Source organism: Lissotriton helveticus, chromosome 1_2, assembly GCF_964261635.1.
Source record: "Lissotriton helveticus chromosome 1_2, aLisHel1.1, whole genome shotgun sequence".
Lineage (NCBI taxonomy): Eukaryota > Metazoa > Chordata > Amphibia > Caudata > Salamandridae > Lissotriton > Lissotriton helveticus.
Window position 1 is genome coordinate 336,298,789 of NC_136058.1, and position 14,509 is coordinate 336,313,297.

The 14,509-nt window shown below is 39.1% G+C and overlaps 24 non-coding genes across 24 annotated transcripts; all 24 read right to left on the reverse strand.

The window, feature by feature from the left end:
- Nucleotides 1–1,017: 1,017 nt before the first annotated feature.
- Nucleotides 1,018–1,090, reverse strand: TRNAA-AGC (transfer RNA alanine (anticodon AGC)). The gene has a single exon. It is a non-coding gene; the product is annotated as a tRNA-Ala (tRNA).
- A 344-nt stretch (nt 1,091–1,434) lies between these two features.
- On the reverse strand, nt 1,435–1,507 carry TRNAK-CUU (transfer RNA lysine (anticodon CUU)). Its single transcript has one exon. It is a non-coding gene; the product is annotated as a tRNA-Lys (tRNA).
- A 352-nt stretch (nt 1,508–1,859) lies between these two features.
- On the reverse strand, nt 1,860–1,932 carry TRNAA-AGC (transfer RNA alanine (anticodon AGC)). Its single transcript has one exon. It is a non-coding gene; the product is annotated as a tRNA-Ala (tRNA).
- A 344-nt stretch (nt 1,933–2,276) lies between these two features.
- TRNAK-CUU (transfer RNA lysine (anticodon CUU)) lies at nt 2,277–2,349 on the reverse strand. The gene has a single exon. It is a non-coding gene; the product is annotated as a tRNA-Lys (tRNA).
- Nucleotides 2,350–3,543: 1,194 nt separating this feature from the next.
- Nucleotides 3,544–3,616, reverse strand: TRNAA-AGC (transfer RNA alanine (anticodon AGC)). Its single transcript has one exon. It is a non-coding gene; the product is annotated as a tRNA-Ala (tRNA).
- Nucleotides 3,617–3,960: 344 nt separating this feature from the next.
- TRNAK-CUU (transfer RNA lysine (anticodon CUU)) lies at nt 3,961–4,033 on the reverse strand. Its single transcript has one exon. It is a non-coding gene; the product is annotated as a tRNA-Lys (tRNA).
- Nucleotides 4,034–5,227: 1,194 nt separating this feature from the next.
- TRNAA-AGC (transfer RNA alanine (anticodon AGC)) lies at nt 5,228–5,300 on the reverse strand. The gene has a single exon. It is a non-coding gene; the product is annotated as a tRNA-Ala (tRNA).
- A 769-nt stretch (nt 5,301–6,069) lies between these two features.
- On the reverse strand, nt 6,070–6,142 carry TRNAA-AGC (transfer RNA alanine (anticodon AGC)). The gene has a single exon. It is a non-coding gene; the product is annotated as a tRNA-Ala (tRNA).
- A 344-nt stretch (nt 6,143–6,486) lies between these two features.
- Nucleotides 6,487–6,559, reverse strand: TRNAK-CUU (transfer RNA lysine (anticodon CUU)). Its single transcript has one exon. It is a non-coding gene; the product is annotated as a tRNA-Lys (tRNA).
- Nucleotides 6,560–6,911: 352 nt separating this feature from the next.
- On the reverse strand, nt 6,912–6,984 carry TRNAA-AGC (transfer RNA alanine (anticodon AGC)). Its single transcript has one exon. It is a non-coding gene; the product is annotated as a tRNA-Ala (tRNA).
- A 344-nt stretch (nt 6,985–7,328) lies between these two features.
- On the reverse strand, nt 7,329–7,401 carry TRNAK-CUU (transfer RNA lysine (anticodon CUU)). The gene has a single exon. It is a non-coding gene; the product is annotated as a tRNA-Lys (tRNA).
- A 352-nt stretch (nt 7,402–7,753) lies between these two features.
- TRNAA-AGC (transfer RNA alanine (anticodon AGC)) lies at nt 7,754–7,826 on the reverse strand. The gene has a single exon. It is a non-coding gene; the product is annotated as a tRNA-Ala (tRNA).
- A 344-nt stretch (nt 7,827–8,170) lies between these two features.
- TRNAK-CUU (transfer RNA lysine (anticodon CUU)) lies at nt 8,171–8,243 on the reverse strand. Its single transcript has one exon. It is a non-coding gene; the product is annotated as a tRNA-Lys (tRNA).
- Nucleotides 8,244–9,293: 1,050 nt separating this feature from the next.
- TRNAA-AGC (transfer RNA alanine (anticodon AGC)) lies at nt 9,294–9,366 on the reverse strand. The gene has a single exon. It is a non-coding gene; the product is annotated as a tRNA-Ala (tRNA).
- Nucleotides 9,367–9,710: 344 nt separating this feature from the next.
- Nucleotides 9,711–9,783, reverse strand: TRNAK-CUU (transfer RNA lysine (anticodon CUU)). Its single transcript has one exon. It is a non-coding gene; the product is annotated as a tRNA-Lys (tRNA).
- A 350-nt stretch (nt 9,784–10,133) lies between these two features.
- Nucleotides 10,134–10,206, reverse strand: TRNAA-AGC (transfer RNA alanine (anticodon AGC)). The gene has a single exon. It is a non-coding gene; the product is annotated as a tRNA-Ala (tRNA).
- A 344-nt stretch (nt 10,207–10,550) lies between these two features.
- TRNAK-CUU (transfer RNA lysine (anticodon CUU)) lies at nt 10,551–10,623 on the reverse strand. The gene has a single exon. It is a non-coding gene; the product is annotated as a tRNA-Lys (tRNA).
- Nucleotides 10,624–10,975: 352 nt separating this feature from the next.
- On the reverse strand, nt 10,976–11,048 carry TRNAA-AGC (transfer RNA alanine (anticodon AGC)). Its single transcript has one exon. It is a non-coding gene; the product is annotated as a tRNA-Ala (tRNA).
- A 344-nt stretch (nt 11,049–11,392) lies between these two features.
- On the reverse strand, nt 11,393–11,465 carry TRNAK-CUU (transfer RNA lysine (anticodon CUU)). The gene has a single exon. It is a non-coding gene; the product is annotated as a tRNA-Lys (tRNA).
- Nucleotides 11,466–12,515: 1,050 nt separating this feature from the next.
- TRNAA-AGC (transfer RNA alanine (anticodon AGC)) lies at nt 12,516–12,588 on the reverse strand. Its single transcript has one exon. It is a non-coding gene; the product is annotated as a tRNA-Ala (tRNA).
- A 344-nt stretch (nt 12,589–12,932) lies between these two features.
- Nucleotides 12,933–13,005, reverse strand: TRNAK-CUU (transfer RNA lysine (anticodon CUU)). The gene has a single exon. It is a non-coding gene; the product is annotated as a tRNA-Lys (tRNA).
- Nucleotides 13,006–13,355: 350 nt separating this feature from the next.
- TRNAA-AGC (transfer RNA alanine (anticodon AGC)) lies at nt 13,356–13,428 on the reverse strand. The gene has a single exon. It is a non-coding gene; the product is annotated as a tRNA-Ala (tRNA).
- Nucleotides 13,429–13,772: 344 nt separating this feature from the next.
- TRNAK-CUU (transfer RNA lysine (anticodon CUU)) lies at nt 13,773–13,845 on the reverse strand. The gene has a single exon. It is a non-coding gene; the product is annotated as a tRNA-Lys (tRNA).
- Nucleotides 13,846–14,197: 352 nt separating this feature from the next.
- On the reverse strand, nt 14,198–14,270 carry TRNAA-AGC (transfer RNA alanine (anticodon AGC)). Its single transcript has one exon. It is a non-coding gene; the product is annotated as a tRNA-Ala (tRNA).
- Nucleotides 14,271–14,509: the final 239 nt, after the last annotated feature.

Below are 14,509 nucleotides of genomic sequence, written 5' to 3' on the forward strand. Positions count from 1 at the left end.
GCATAAGAACTCAAATTGCTCTCACAAGCTAACGAATACCTAAACCCTTTTGATAAAACCCCTTTAGTTGTTATGATGTGACCATATATGAAAGCCATCTGTGATTTATCTGTTCTTACTATGCAACAAGCTTGGCAATGACAAGTTAAAAATAAAATGTATGTACATTTTAGAATGGAGAATGCGGTCATCGATCCCGCTACCTCTCGCATGCTAAGCGAGCGCCCTACCATTTGAGCTAATTCCCCAGTGTGCTCCCTCAGAATAACATTTCAAAAGTAATGTTAATGCCTACCACACTTTATTTGACGTCAAATTGCCCATTACATGAGTGTTCAGTTCACTCCTAACTGATGCCTTACCTCCACTTAGGGGATGTTTTACAGTTCAGGTTGGCCTGTTTAGTACTTGAATAGGAGTAATATCGCTGTATGTTAATCTAGACTAATGCCCTACCTAATCTTGAAGTTACATTTCCCACCAATGGGAAACCAAAGATATACAATTTTTGGGAGTTAATGCATGTCTAATGCAAGATTAATTGCCATATTATGAGATCCAATGCAATAATCCTGCAAAAATTACTCGTTTTCGCCCAACGTGGGGCTCAAACCCACGACCCTGAGATTAAGAGTCTTATGCTCTACCGACTGAGCTAGCCGGGCTCCCTCTTTAAAGTAGAATGCAAACTGATCGTTTTTCATTAAGAAAACCAGTTCCTGGATATTCCTCAACTCTTGTTTTTCAAGGAACTTATCATTTATAGATCCCTCAGTGGACAGAGTGTCAAGTAAAATGAGACAAAATTGAAATGGAAGTTGTGGAAATGTCATTGTGAGATTGCATAAGAACTCAAATTGCTCTCACAAGCTAACGAATACCTAAACCCTTTTGATAAAACCCCTTTAGTTGTTATGATGTGACCATATATGAAAGCCATCTGTGATTTATCTGTTCTTACTATGCAACAAGCTTGGCAATGACAAGTTAAAAATAAAATGTATGTACATTTTGGAATGGAGAATGCGGGCATCGATCCCGCTACCTCTCGCATGCTAAGCGAGCGCCCTACCATTTGAGCTAATTCCCCTGTGTGCTCCCTCAGAATAACATTTCAAAAGTAACGTTAATGCCTACCACACTTTATTTGACGTCAAATTGCCCATTACATGAGTGTTCAGTTCACTCCTAACTGATGCCTTACCTCCACTTAGGGATTGTTTTACAGTTCAGGTTGGCCTGTTTAGTACTTGAATAGGAGTAATATCGCTGTATGTTAATCTAGACTAATGCCCTACCTAATCTTGAAGTTACATTTCCCACCAATGGGAAACCAAAGATATACAATTTTTGGGAGTTAATGCATGTCTAATGCAAGATTAATTGCCATATTATGAGATCCAATTCAATAATCCTGCAAAAATTACTCGTTTTCGCCCAACGTGGGGCTCGAACCCACGACCCTGAGATTAAGAGTCTCATGCTCTACCGACTGAGCTAGCCGGGCTCCCTCTTTAAAGTAGAATGCAAACTGATCGTTTTTCATTAAGAAAACCAGTTCCTGGATATTCCTCAACTCTTGTTTTTCAAGGAACTTATCATTTATAGATCCCTCAGTGGACAGAGTGTCAAGTAAAATGAGACAAAATTGAAATGGAAGTTGTGGAAATGTCATTGTGAGATTGCATAAGAACTCAAATTGCTCTCACAAGCTAACGAATACCTAAACCCTTTTCATAAAACCCCTTTAGTTGTTATGATGTGACCATATATGAAAGCCATCTGTGATTTATCTGTTCTTACTATGCAACAAGCTTGGCAATGACAAGTTAAAAATAAAATGTATGTACATTTTAGAATGGAGAATGCGGGCATCGATCCCGCTACCTCTCGCATGCTAAGCGAGCGCCCTACCATTTGAGCTAATTCCCCTGTGTGCTCCCTCAGAATAACATTTCAAAAGTAACGTTAATGCCTACCACACTTTATTTGACGTCAAATTGCCCATTACATGAGTGTTCAGTTCACTCCTAACTGATGCCTTACCTCCACTTAGGGATTGTTTTACAGTTCAGGTTGGCCTGTTTAGTACTTGAATAGGAGTAATATCGCTGTATGTTAATCTAGACTAATGCCCTACCTAATCTTGAAGTTACATTTCCCACCAATGGGAAACCAAAGATATACAATTTTTGGGAGTTAATGCATGTCTAATGCAAGATTAATTGCCATATTATGAGATCCAATTCAATAATCCTGCAAAAATTACTCGTTTTCGCCCAACGTGGGGCTCGAACCCACGACCCTGAGATTAAGAGTCTCATGCTCTACCGACTGAGCTAGCCGGGCTCCCTCTTTAAAGTAGAATGCAAACTGATCGTTTTTCATTAAGAAAACCAGTTCCTGGATATTCCTCAACTCTTGTTTTTCAAGGAACGTATCATTTATAGATCCCTCAGTGGACAGAGTGTCAAGTAAAATGAGACAAAATTGAAATGGAAGTTGTGGAAATGTCATTGTGAGATTGCATAAGAACTCAAATTGCTCTCACAAGCTAACGAATACCTAAACCCTTTTCATAAAACCCCTTTAGTTGTTATGATGTGACCATATATGAAAGCCATCTGTGATTTATCTGTTCTTACTATGCAACAAGCTTGGCAATGACAAGTTAAAAATAAAATGTATGTACATTTTAGAATGGAGAATGCGGGCATCGATCCAGCTACCTCTCGCATGCTAAGCGAGCGCCCTACCATTTGAGCTAATTCCCCTGTGTGCTCCCTCAGAATAACATTTCAAAAGTAACGTTAATGCCTACCACACTTTATTTGACGTCAAATTGCCCATTACATGAGTGTTCAGTTCACTCCTAACTGATGCCTTACCTCCACTTAGGGGATGTTTTACAGTTCAGGTTGGCCTGTTTAGTACTTGAATAGGAGTAATATCGCTGTAGGTTAATCTAGACTAATGCCCTACCTAATCTTGAAGTTACATTTCCCACCAATGGGAAACCAAAGATATACAATTTTTGGGAGTTAATGCATGTCTAATGCAAGATTAATTGCCATATTATGAGATCCAATGCAATAATCCTGCAAAAATTACTCGTTTTCGCCCAATGTGGGGCTCAAACCCACGACCCTGAGATTAAGAGTCTTATGCTCTACCGACTGAGCTAGCCGGGCTCCCTCTTTAAAGTAGAATGCAAACTGATCGTTTTTCATTAAGAAAACCAGTTCCTGGATATTCCTCAACTCTTGTTTTTCAAGGAACTTATCATTTATAGATCCCTCAGTGGACAGAGTGTCAAGTAAAATGAGACAAAATTGAAATGGAAGTTGTGGAAATGTCATTGTGAGATTGCATAAGAACTCAAATTGCTCTCACAAGCTAACGAATACCTAAACCCTTTTGATAAAACCCCTTTAGTTGTTATGATGTGACCATATATGAAAGCCATCTGTGATTTATCTGTTCTTACTATGCAACAAGCTTGGCAATGACAAGTTAAAAATAAAATGTATGTACATTTTAGAATGGAGAATGCGGGTATCGATCCCGCTACCTCTCGCATGCTAAGCGAGCGCCCTACCATTTGAGCTAATTCCCCTGTGTGCTCCCTCAGAATAACATTTCAAAAGTAACGTTAATGCCTACCACACTTTATTTGACGTCAAATTGCCCATTACATGAGTGTTCAGTTCACTCCTAACTGATGCCTTACCTCCACTTAGGGATTGTTTTACAGTTCAGGTTGGCCTGTTTAGTACTTGAATAGGAGTAATATCGCTGTATGTTAATCTAGACTAATGCCCTACCTAATCTTGAAGTTACATTTCCCACCAATGGGAAACCAAAGATATACAATTTTTGGGAGTTAATGCATGTCTAATGCAAGATTAATTGCCATATTATGAGATCCAATTCAATAATCCTGCAAAAATTACTCGTTTTCGCCCAACGTGGGGCTCGAACCCACGACCCTGAGATTAAGAGTCTCATGCTCTACCGACTGAGCTAGCCGGGCTTCCTCTTTAAAGTAGAATGCAAACTGATCGTTTTTCATTAAGAAAACCAGTTCCTGGATATTCCTCAACTCTTGTTTTTCAAGGAACTTATCATTTATAGATCCCTCAGTGGACAGAGTGTCAAGTAAAATGAGACAAAATTGAAATGGAAGTTGTGGAAATGTCATTGTGAGATTGCATAAGAACTCAAATTGCTCTCACAAGCTAACGAATACCTAAACCCTTTTCATAAAACCCCTTTAGTTGTTATGATGTGACCATATATGAAAGCCATCTGTGATTTATCTGTTCTTACTATGCAACAAGCTTGGCAATGACAAGTTAAAAATAAAATGTATGTACATTTTAGAATGGAGAATGCGGGCATCGATCCAGCTACCTCTCGCATGCTAAGCGAGCGCCCTACCATTTGAGCTAATTCCCCTGTGTGCTCCCTCAGAATAACATTTCAAAAGTAATGTTAATGCCTACCACACTTTATTTGACGTCAAATTGCCCATTACATGAGTGTTCAGTTCACTCCTAACTGATGCCTTACCTCCACTTAGGGATTGTTTTACAGTTCAGGTTGGCCTGTTTAGTACTTGAATAGGAGTAATATCGCTGTATGTTAATCTAGACTAATGCCCTACCTAATCTTGAAGTTACATTTCCCACCAATGGGAAACCAAAGATATACAATTTTTGGGAGTTATTGCATGTCTAATGCAAGATTAATTGCCATATTATGAGATCCAATGCAATAATCCTGCAAAAATTACTTGTTTTCGCCCAACGTGGGGATCGAACCCACAACCCTGAGATTTAGAGTCTCATGCTCTACCGACTGAGCTAGCCGGGCTCCCTCTTTAAAGTAGTATGCAAACTGATCGTTTTTCATTAAGAAAACCAGTTCCTGGATATTCCTCAACTCTTGTTTTTCAAGGAACTTATCATTTATAGATCCCTCAGTGGACAGAGTGTCAAGTAAAATGAGACAAAATTGAAATGGAAGTTGTGGAAATGTCATTGTGAGATTGCATAAGAACTCAAATTGCTCTCACAAGCTAACAAATACCTAAACCCTTTTGATAAAACCCCTTTACTTGTTATGATGTGACCATATATGAAAGCCATTTGTGATTTATCTGTTCTTACTATGCAACAAGCTTGGCAATGACAAGTTAAAAATAAAATGTATGTACATTTTAGAATGGAGAATGCGGGCATCGATCCCGCTACCTCTCGCATGCTAAGCGAGCGCTCTACCATTTGAGCTAATTCCCCTGTGTGCTCCCTCAGAATAACATTTCAAAAGTAACGTCAATGCCTACCACACTTTATTTGACGTCAAATTGCCCATTACATGAGTGTTCAGTTCACTCCTAACTGATGCCTTACCTCCACTTAGGGGATGTTTTACAGTTCAGGTTGGCCTGTTTAGTACTTGAATAGGAGTAATATCGCTGTAGGTTAATCTAGACTAATGCCCTACCTAATCTTGAAGTTACATTTCCCACCAATGGGAAACCAAAGATATACAATTTTTGGGAGTTAATGCATGTCTAATGCAAGATTAATTGCCATATTATGAGATCCAATGCAATAATCCTGCAAAAATTACTCGTTTTCGCCCAACGTGGGGCTCAAACCCACGACCCTGAGATTAAGAGTCTTATGCTCTACCGACTGAGCTAGCCGGGCTCCCTCTTTAAAGTAGAATGCAAACTGATCGTTTTTCATTAAGAAAACCAGTTCCTGGATATTCCTCAACTCTTGTTTTTCAAGGAACTTATCATTTATAGATCCCTCAGTGGACAGAGTGTCAAGTAAAATGAGACAAAATTGAAATGGAAGTTGTGGAAATGTCATTGTGAGATTGCATAAGAACTCAAATTGCTCTCACAAGCTAACGAATACCTAAACCCTTTTGATAAAACCCCTTTAGTTGTTATGATGTGACCATATATGAAAGCCATCTGTGATTTATCTGTTCTTACTATGCAACAAGCTTGGCAATGACAAGTTAAAAATAAAATGTATGTACATTTTAGAATGGAGAATGCGGGCATCGATCCCGCTACCTCTCGCATGCTAAGCGAGCGCCCTACCATTTGAGCTAATTCCCCTGTGTGCTCCCTCAGAATAACATTTCAAAAGTAACGTTAATGCCTACCACACTTTATTTGACGTCAAATTGCCCATTACATGAGTGTTCAGTTCACTCCTAACTGATGCCTTACCTCCACTTAGGGATTGTTTTACAGTTCAGGTTGGCCTGTTTAGTACTTGAATAGGAGTAATATCGCTGTATGTTAATCTAGACTAATGCCCTACCTAATCTTGAAGTTACATTTCCCACCAATGGGAAACCAAAGATATACAATTTTTGGGAGTTAATGCATGTCTAATGCAAGATTAATTGCCATATTATGAGATCCAATTCAATAATCCTGCAAAAATTACTCGTTTTCGCCCAACGTGGGGCTCGAACCCACGACCCTGAGATTAAGAGTCTCATGCTCTACCGACTGAGCTAGCCGGGCTCCCTCTTTAAAGTAGAATGCAAACTGATCGTTTTTCATTAAGAAAACCAGTTCCTGGATATTCCTCAACTCTTGTTTTTCAAGGAACTTATCATTTATAGATCCCTCAGTGGACAGAGTGTCAAGTAAAATGAGACAAAATTGAAATGGAAGTTGTGGAAATGTCATTGTGAGATTGCATAAGAACTCAAATTGCTCTCACAAGCTAACGAATACCTAAACCCTTTTCATAAAACCCCTTTAGTTGTTATGATGTGACCATATATGAAAGCCATCTGTGATTTATCTGTTCTTACTATGCAACAAGCTTGGCAATGACAAGTTAAAAATAAAATGTATTTACATTTTAGAATGGAGAATGCGGGCATCGATCCCGCTACCTCTCGCATGCTAAGCGAGCGCCCTACCATTTGAGCTAATTCCCCTGTGTGCTCCCTCAGAATAACATTTCAAAAGTAACGTTAATGCCTACCACACTTTATTTGACGTCAAATTGCCCATTACATGAGTGTTCAGTTCACTCCTAACTGATGCCTTACCTCCACTTAGGGATTGTTTTACAGTTCAGGTTGGCCTGTTTAGTACTTGAATAGGAGTAATATCGCTGTATGTTAATCTAGACTAATGCCCTACCTAATCTTGAAGTTACATTTCCCACCAATGGGAAACCAAAGATATACAATTTTTGGGAGTTAATGCATGTCTAATGCAAGATTAATTGCCATATTATGAGATCCAATGCAATAATCCTGCAAAAATTACTCGTTTTTGCCCAACGTGGGGCTCGAACCCACGACCCTGAGATTAAGAGTCTTATGCTCTACCAACTGAGCTAGCCGGGCTCCCTCTTTAAAGTAGAATGCAAACTGATCGTTTTTCATTAAGAAAACCAGTTCCTGGATATTCCTCAACTCTTGTTTTTCAAGGAACTTATCATTTATAGATCCCTCAGTGGACAGAGTGTCAAGTAAAATGAGACAAAATTGAAATGGAAGTTGTGGAAATGTCATTGTGAGATTGCATAAGAACTCAAATTGCTCTCACAAGCTAACGAATACCTAAACCCTTTTGATAAAACCCCTTTAGTTGTTATGATGTGACCATATATGAAAGCCATCTGTGATTTATCTGTTCTTACTATGCAACAAGCTTGGCAATGACAAGTTAAAAATAAAATGCATGTACATTTTAGAATGGAGAATGCGGGCATCGATCCCGCTACCTCTCGCATGCTAAGCGAGCGCCCTACCATTTGAGCTAATTCCCCTGTGTGCTCCCTCAGAATAACATTTCAAAAGTAATGTTAATGCCTACCACACTTTATTTGACGTCAAATTGCCCATTACATGAGTGTTCAGTTCACTCCTAACTGATGCCTTACCTCCACTTAGGGATTGTTTTACAGTTCAGGTTGGCCTGTTTAGTACTTGAATAGGAGTAATATCGCTGTATGTTAATCTAGACTAATGCCCTACCTAATCTTGAAGTTACATTTCCCACCAATGGGAAACCAAAGATATACAATTTTTGGGAGTTATTGCATGTCTAATGCAAGATTAATTGCCATATTATGAGATCCAATGCAATAATCCTGCAAAAATTACTCGTTTTCGCCCAACGTGGGGCTCAAACCCACGACCCTGAGATTAAGAGTCTCATGCTCTACCGACTGAGCTAGCCAGGCTCCCTCTTTAAAGTAGAATGCAAACTGATCGTTTTTCATTAAGAAAACCAGTTCCTGGATATTCCTCAACTCTTGTTTTTCAAGGAACTTATCATTTATAGATCCCTCAGTGGACCATATATGAAAGCCATCTGTGATTTATCTGTTCTTACTATGCAACAAGCTTGGCAATGACAAGTTAAAAATAAAATGTATGTACATTTTAGAATGGAGAATGCGGGCATCGATCCAGCTACCTCTCGCATGCTAAGCGAGCGCCCTACCATATGAGCTAATTCCCCTGTGTGCTCCCTCAGAATAACATTTCAAAAGTAATGTTAATGCCTACCACACTTTATTTGACGTCAAATTGCCCATTACATGAGTGTTCAGTTCACTCCTAACTGATGCCTTACCTCCACTTAGGGATTGTTTTACAGTTCAGGTTGGCCTGTTTAGTACTTGAATAGGAGTAATATCGCTGTATGTTAATCTAGACTAATGCCCTACCTAATCTTGAAGTTACATTTCCCACCAATGGGAAACCAAAGATATACAATTTTTGGGAGTTATTGCATGTCTAATGCAAGATTAATTGCCATATTATGAGATCCAATGCAATAATCCTGCAAAAATTACTTGTTTTCGCCCAACGTGGGGATCGAACCCACAACCCTGAGATTTAGAGTCTCATGCTCTACCGACTGAGCTAGCCGGGCTCCCTCTTTAAAGTAGTATGCAAACTGATCGTTTTTCATTAAGAAAACCAGTTCCTGGATATTCCTCAACTCTTGTTTTTCAAGGAACTTATCATTTATAGATCCCTCAGTGGACAGAGTGTCAAGTAAAATGAGACAAAATTGAAATGGAAGTTGTGGAAATGTCATTGTGAGATTGCATAAGAACTCAAATTGCTCTCACAAGCTAACAAATACCTAAACCCTTTTGATAAAACCCCTTTACTTGTTATGATGTGACCATATATGAAAGCCATTTGTGATTTATCTGTTCTTACTATGCAACAAGCTTGGCAATGACAAGTTAAAAATAAAATGTATGTACATTTTAGAATGGAGAATGCGGGCATCGATCCCGCTACCTCTCGCATGCTAAGCGAGCGCTCTACCATTTGAGCTAATTCCCCTGTGTGCTCCCTCAGAATAACATTTCAAAAGTAACGTTAATGCCTACCACACTTTATTTGACGTCAAATTGCCCATTACATGAGTGTTCAGTTCACTCCTAACTGATGCCTTACCTCCACTTAGGGATTGTTTTACAGTTCAGGTTGGCCTGTTTAGTACTTGAATAGGAGTAATATCGCTGTATGTTAATCTAGACTAATGCCCTACCTAATCTTGAAGTTACATTTCCCACCAATGGGAAACCAAAGATATACAATTTTTGGGAGTTATTGCATGTCTAATGCAAGATTAATTGCCATAATATGAGATCCAATGCAATAATCCTGCAAAAATTACTCGTTTTCGCCCAACGTGTGGCTCGAACCCACGACCCTGAGATTAAGAGTCTCATGCTCTACCGACTGAGCTAGCCGGGCTCCCTCTTTAAAGTAGTATGCAAACTGATCGTTTTTCATTAAGAAAACCAGTTCCTGGATATTCCTCAACTTGTCTTTCAAGGAACTTATCATTTATAGATCCCTCAGTGGACAGAGTGTCAAGTAAAATGAGACAAAATTGAAATGGAAGTTGTGGAAATGTCATTGTGAGATTGCATAAGAACTCAAATTGCTCTCACAAGCTAACGAATACCTAAACCCTTTTGATAAAACCCCTTTAGTTGTTATGATGTGACCATATATGAAAGCCATCTGTGATTTATCGGTTCTTACTATGCAACAAGCTTGGCAATGACAAGTTAAAAATAAAATGTATGTACATTTTAGAATGGAGAATGCGGGCATCGATCCCGCTACCTCTCGCATGCTAAGCGAGCGCCCTACCATTTGAGCTAATTCCCCTGTGTGCTCCCTCAGAATAACATTTCAAAAGTAATGTTAATGCCTACCACACTTTATTTGACGTCAAATTGCCCATTACATGAGTGTTCAGTTCACTCCTAACTGATGCCTTACCTCCACTTAGGGATTGTTTTACAGTTCAGGTTGGCCTGTTTAGTACTTGAATAGGAGTAATATCGCTGTATGTTAATCTAGACTAATGCCCTACCTAATCTTGAAGTTACATTTCCCACCAATGGGAAACCAAAGATATACAATTTTTGGGAGTTAATGCATGTCTAATGCAAGATTAATTGCCATATTATGAGATCCAATGCAATAATCCTGCAAAAATTACTCGTTTTTGCCCAACGTGGGGCTTGAACCCACGACCCTGAGATTAAGAGTCTTATGCTCTACCGACTGAGCTAGCCGGGCTCCCTCTTTAAAGTAGAATGCAAACTGATCGTTTTTCATTAAGAAAACCAGTTCCTGGATATTCCTCAACTCTTGTTTTTCAAGGAACTTATCATTTATAGATCCCTCAGTGGACAGAGTGTCAAGTAAAATGAGACAAAATTGAAATGGAAGTTGTGGAAATGTCATTGTGAGATTGCATAAGAACTCAAATTGCTCTCACAAGCTAACGAATACCTAAACCCTTTTGATAAAACCCCTTTAGTTGTTATGATGTGACCATATATGAAAGCCATCTGTGATTTATCTGTTCTTACTATGCAACAAGCTTGGCAATAACAAGTTAAAAATAAAATGCATGTACATTTTAGAATGGAGAATGCGGGCATCGATCCCGCTACCTCTCGCATGCTAAGCGAGCGCCCTACCATTTGAGCTAATTCCCCTGTGTGCTCCCTCAGAATAACATTTCAAAAGTAATGTTAATGCCTACCACACTTTATTTGACGTCAAATTGCCCATTACATGAGTGTTCAGTTCACTCCTAACTGATGCCTTACCTCCACTTAGGGATTGTTTTACAGTTCAGGTTGGCCTGTTTAGTACTTGAATAGGAGTAATATCGCTGTATGTTAATCTAGACTAATGCCCTACCTAATCTTGAAGTTACATTTCCCACCAATGGGAAACCAAAGATATACAATTTTTGGGAGTTATTGCATGTCTAATGCAAGATTAATTGCCATATTATGAGATCCAATGCAATAATCCTGCAAAAATTACTCGTTTTCGCCCAACGTGGGGCTCAAACCCACGACCCTGAGATTAAGAGTCTCATGCTCTACCGACTGAGCTAGCCAGGCTCCCTCTTTAAAGTAGTATGCAAACTGATCGTTTTTCATTAAGAAAACCAGTTCCTGGATATTCCTCAACTCTTGTTTTTCAAGGAACTTATCATTTATAGATCCCTCAGTGGACCATATATGAAAGCCATCTGTGATTTATCTGTTCTTACTATGCAACAAGCTTGGCAATGACAAGTTAAAAATAAAATGTATGTACATTTTAGAATGGAGAATGCGGGCATCGATCCAGCTACCTCTCGCATGCTAAGCGAGCGCCCTACCATATGAGCTAATTCCCCTGTGTGCTCCCTCAGAATAACATTTCAAAAGTAATGTTAATGCCTACCACACTTTATTTGACGTCAAATTGCCCATTACATGAGTGTTCAGTTCACTCCTAACTGATGCCTTACCTCCACTTAGGGATTGTTTTACAGTTCAGGTTGGCCTGTTTAGTACTTGAATAGGAGTAATATCGCTGTATGTTAATCTAGACTAATGCCCTACCTAATCTTGAAGTTACATTTCCCACCAATGGGAAACCAAAGATATACAATTTTTGGGAGTTATTGCATGTCTAATGCAAGATTAATTGCCATATTATGAGATCCAATGCAATAATCCTGCAAAAATTACTTGTTTTCGCCCAACGTGGGGATCGAACCCACAACCCTGAGATTTAGAGTCTCATGCTCTACCGACTGAGCTAGCCGGGCTCCCTCTTTAAAGTAGTATGCAAACTGATCGTTTTTCATTAAGAAAACCAGTTCCTGGATATTCCTCAACTCTTGTTTTTCAAGGAACTTATCATTTATAGATCCCTCAGTGGACAGAGTGTCAAGTAAAATGAGACAAAATTGAAATGGAAGTTGTGGAAATGTCATTGTGAGATTGCATAAGAACTCAAATTGCTCTCACAAGCTAACAAATACCTAAACCCTTTTGATAAAACCCCTTTACTTGTTATGATGTGACCATATATGAAAGCCATTTGTGATTTATCTGTTCTTACTATGCAACAAGCTTGGCAATGACAAGTTAAAAATAAAATGTATGTACATTTTAGAATGGAGAATGCGGGCATCGATCCCGCTACCTCTCGCATGCTAAGCGAGCGCTCTACCATTTGAGCTAATTCCCCTGTGTGCTCCCTCAGAATAACATTTCAAAAGTAACGTTAATGCCTACCACACTTTATTTGACGTCAAATTGCCCATTACATGAGTGTTCAGTTCACTCCTAACTGATGCCTTACCTCCACTTAGGGATTGTTTTACAGTTCAGGTTGGCCTGTTTAGTACTTGAATAGGAGTAATATCGCTGTATGTTAATCTAGACTAATGCCCTACCTAATCTTGAAGTTACATTTCCCACCAATGGGAAACCAAAGATATACAATTTTTGGGAGTTATTGCATGTCTAATGCAAGATTAATTGCCATAATATGAGATCCAATGCAATAATCCTGCAAAAATTACTCGTTTTCGCCCAACGTGTGGCTCGAACCCACGACCCTGAGATTAAGAGTCTCATGCTCTACCGACTGAGCTAGCCGGGCTCCCTCTTTAAAGTAGTATGCAAACTGATCGTTTTTCATTAAGAAAACCAGTTCCTGGATATTCCTCAACTTGTCTTTCAAGGAACTTATCATTTATAGATCCCTCAGTGGACAGAGTGTCAAGTAAAATGAGACAAAATTGAAATGGAAGTTGTGGAAATGTCATTGTGAGATTGCATAAGAACTCAAATTGCTCTCACAAGCTAACGAATACCTAAACCCTTTTGATAAAACCCCTTTAGTTGTTATGATGTGACCATATATGAAAGCCATCTGTGATTTATCGGTTCTTACTATGCAACAAGCTTGGCAATGACAAGTTAAAAATAAAATGTATGTACATTTTAGAATGGAGAATGCGGGCATCGATCCCGCTACCTCTCGCATGCTAAGCGAGCGCCCTACCATTTGAGCTAATTCCCCTGTGTGCTCCCTCAGAATAACATTTCAAAAGTAATGTTAATGCCTACCACACTTTATTTGACGTCAAATTGCCCATTACATGAGTGTTCAGTTCACTCCTAACTGATGCCTTACCTCCACTTAGGGATTGTTTTACAGTTCAGGTTGGCCTGTTTAGTACTTGAATAGGAGTAATATCGCTGTATGTTAATCTAGACTAATGCCCTACCTAATCTTGAAGTTACATTTCCCACCAATGGGAAACCAAAGATATACAATTTTTGGGAGTTAATGCATGTCTAATGCAAGATTAATTGCCATATTATGAGATCCAATGCAATAATCCTGCAAAAATTACTCGTTTTTGCCCAACGTGGGGCTTGAACCCACGACCCTGAGATTAAGAGTCTTATGCTCTACCGACTGAGCTAGCCGGGCTCCCTCTTTAAAGTAGAATGCAAACTGATCGTTTTTCATTAAGAAAACCAGTTCCTGGATATTCCTCAACTCTTGTTTTTCAAGGAACTTATCATTTATAGATCCCTCAGTGGACAGAGTGTCAAGTAAAATGAGACAAAATTGAAATGGAAGTTGTGGAAATGTCATTGTGAGATTGCATAAGAACTCAAATTGCTCTCACAAGCTAACGAATACCTAAACCCTTTTGATAAAACCCCTTTAGTTGTTATGATGTGACCATATATGAAAGCCATCTGTGATTTATCTGTTCTTACTATGCAACAAGCTTGGCAATAACAAGTTAAAAATAAAATGCATGTACATTTTAGAATGGAGAATGCGGGCATCGATCCCGCTACCTCTCGCATGCTAAGCGAGCGCCCTACCATTTGAGCTAATTCCCCTGTGTGCTCCCTCAGAATAACATTTCAAAAGTAATGTTAATACCTACCACACTTTATTTGACGTCAAATTGCCCATTACATGAGTGTTCAGTTCACTCCTAACTGATGCCTTACCTCCACTTAGGGATTGTTTTACAGTTCAGGTTGGCCTGTTTAGTACTTGAATAGGAGTAATATCGCTGTATGTTAATCTAGACTAATGCCCTACCTAATCTTGAAGTTACATTTCCCACCAATGG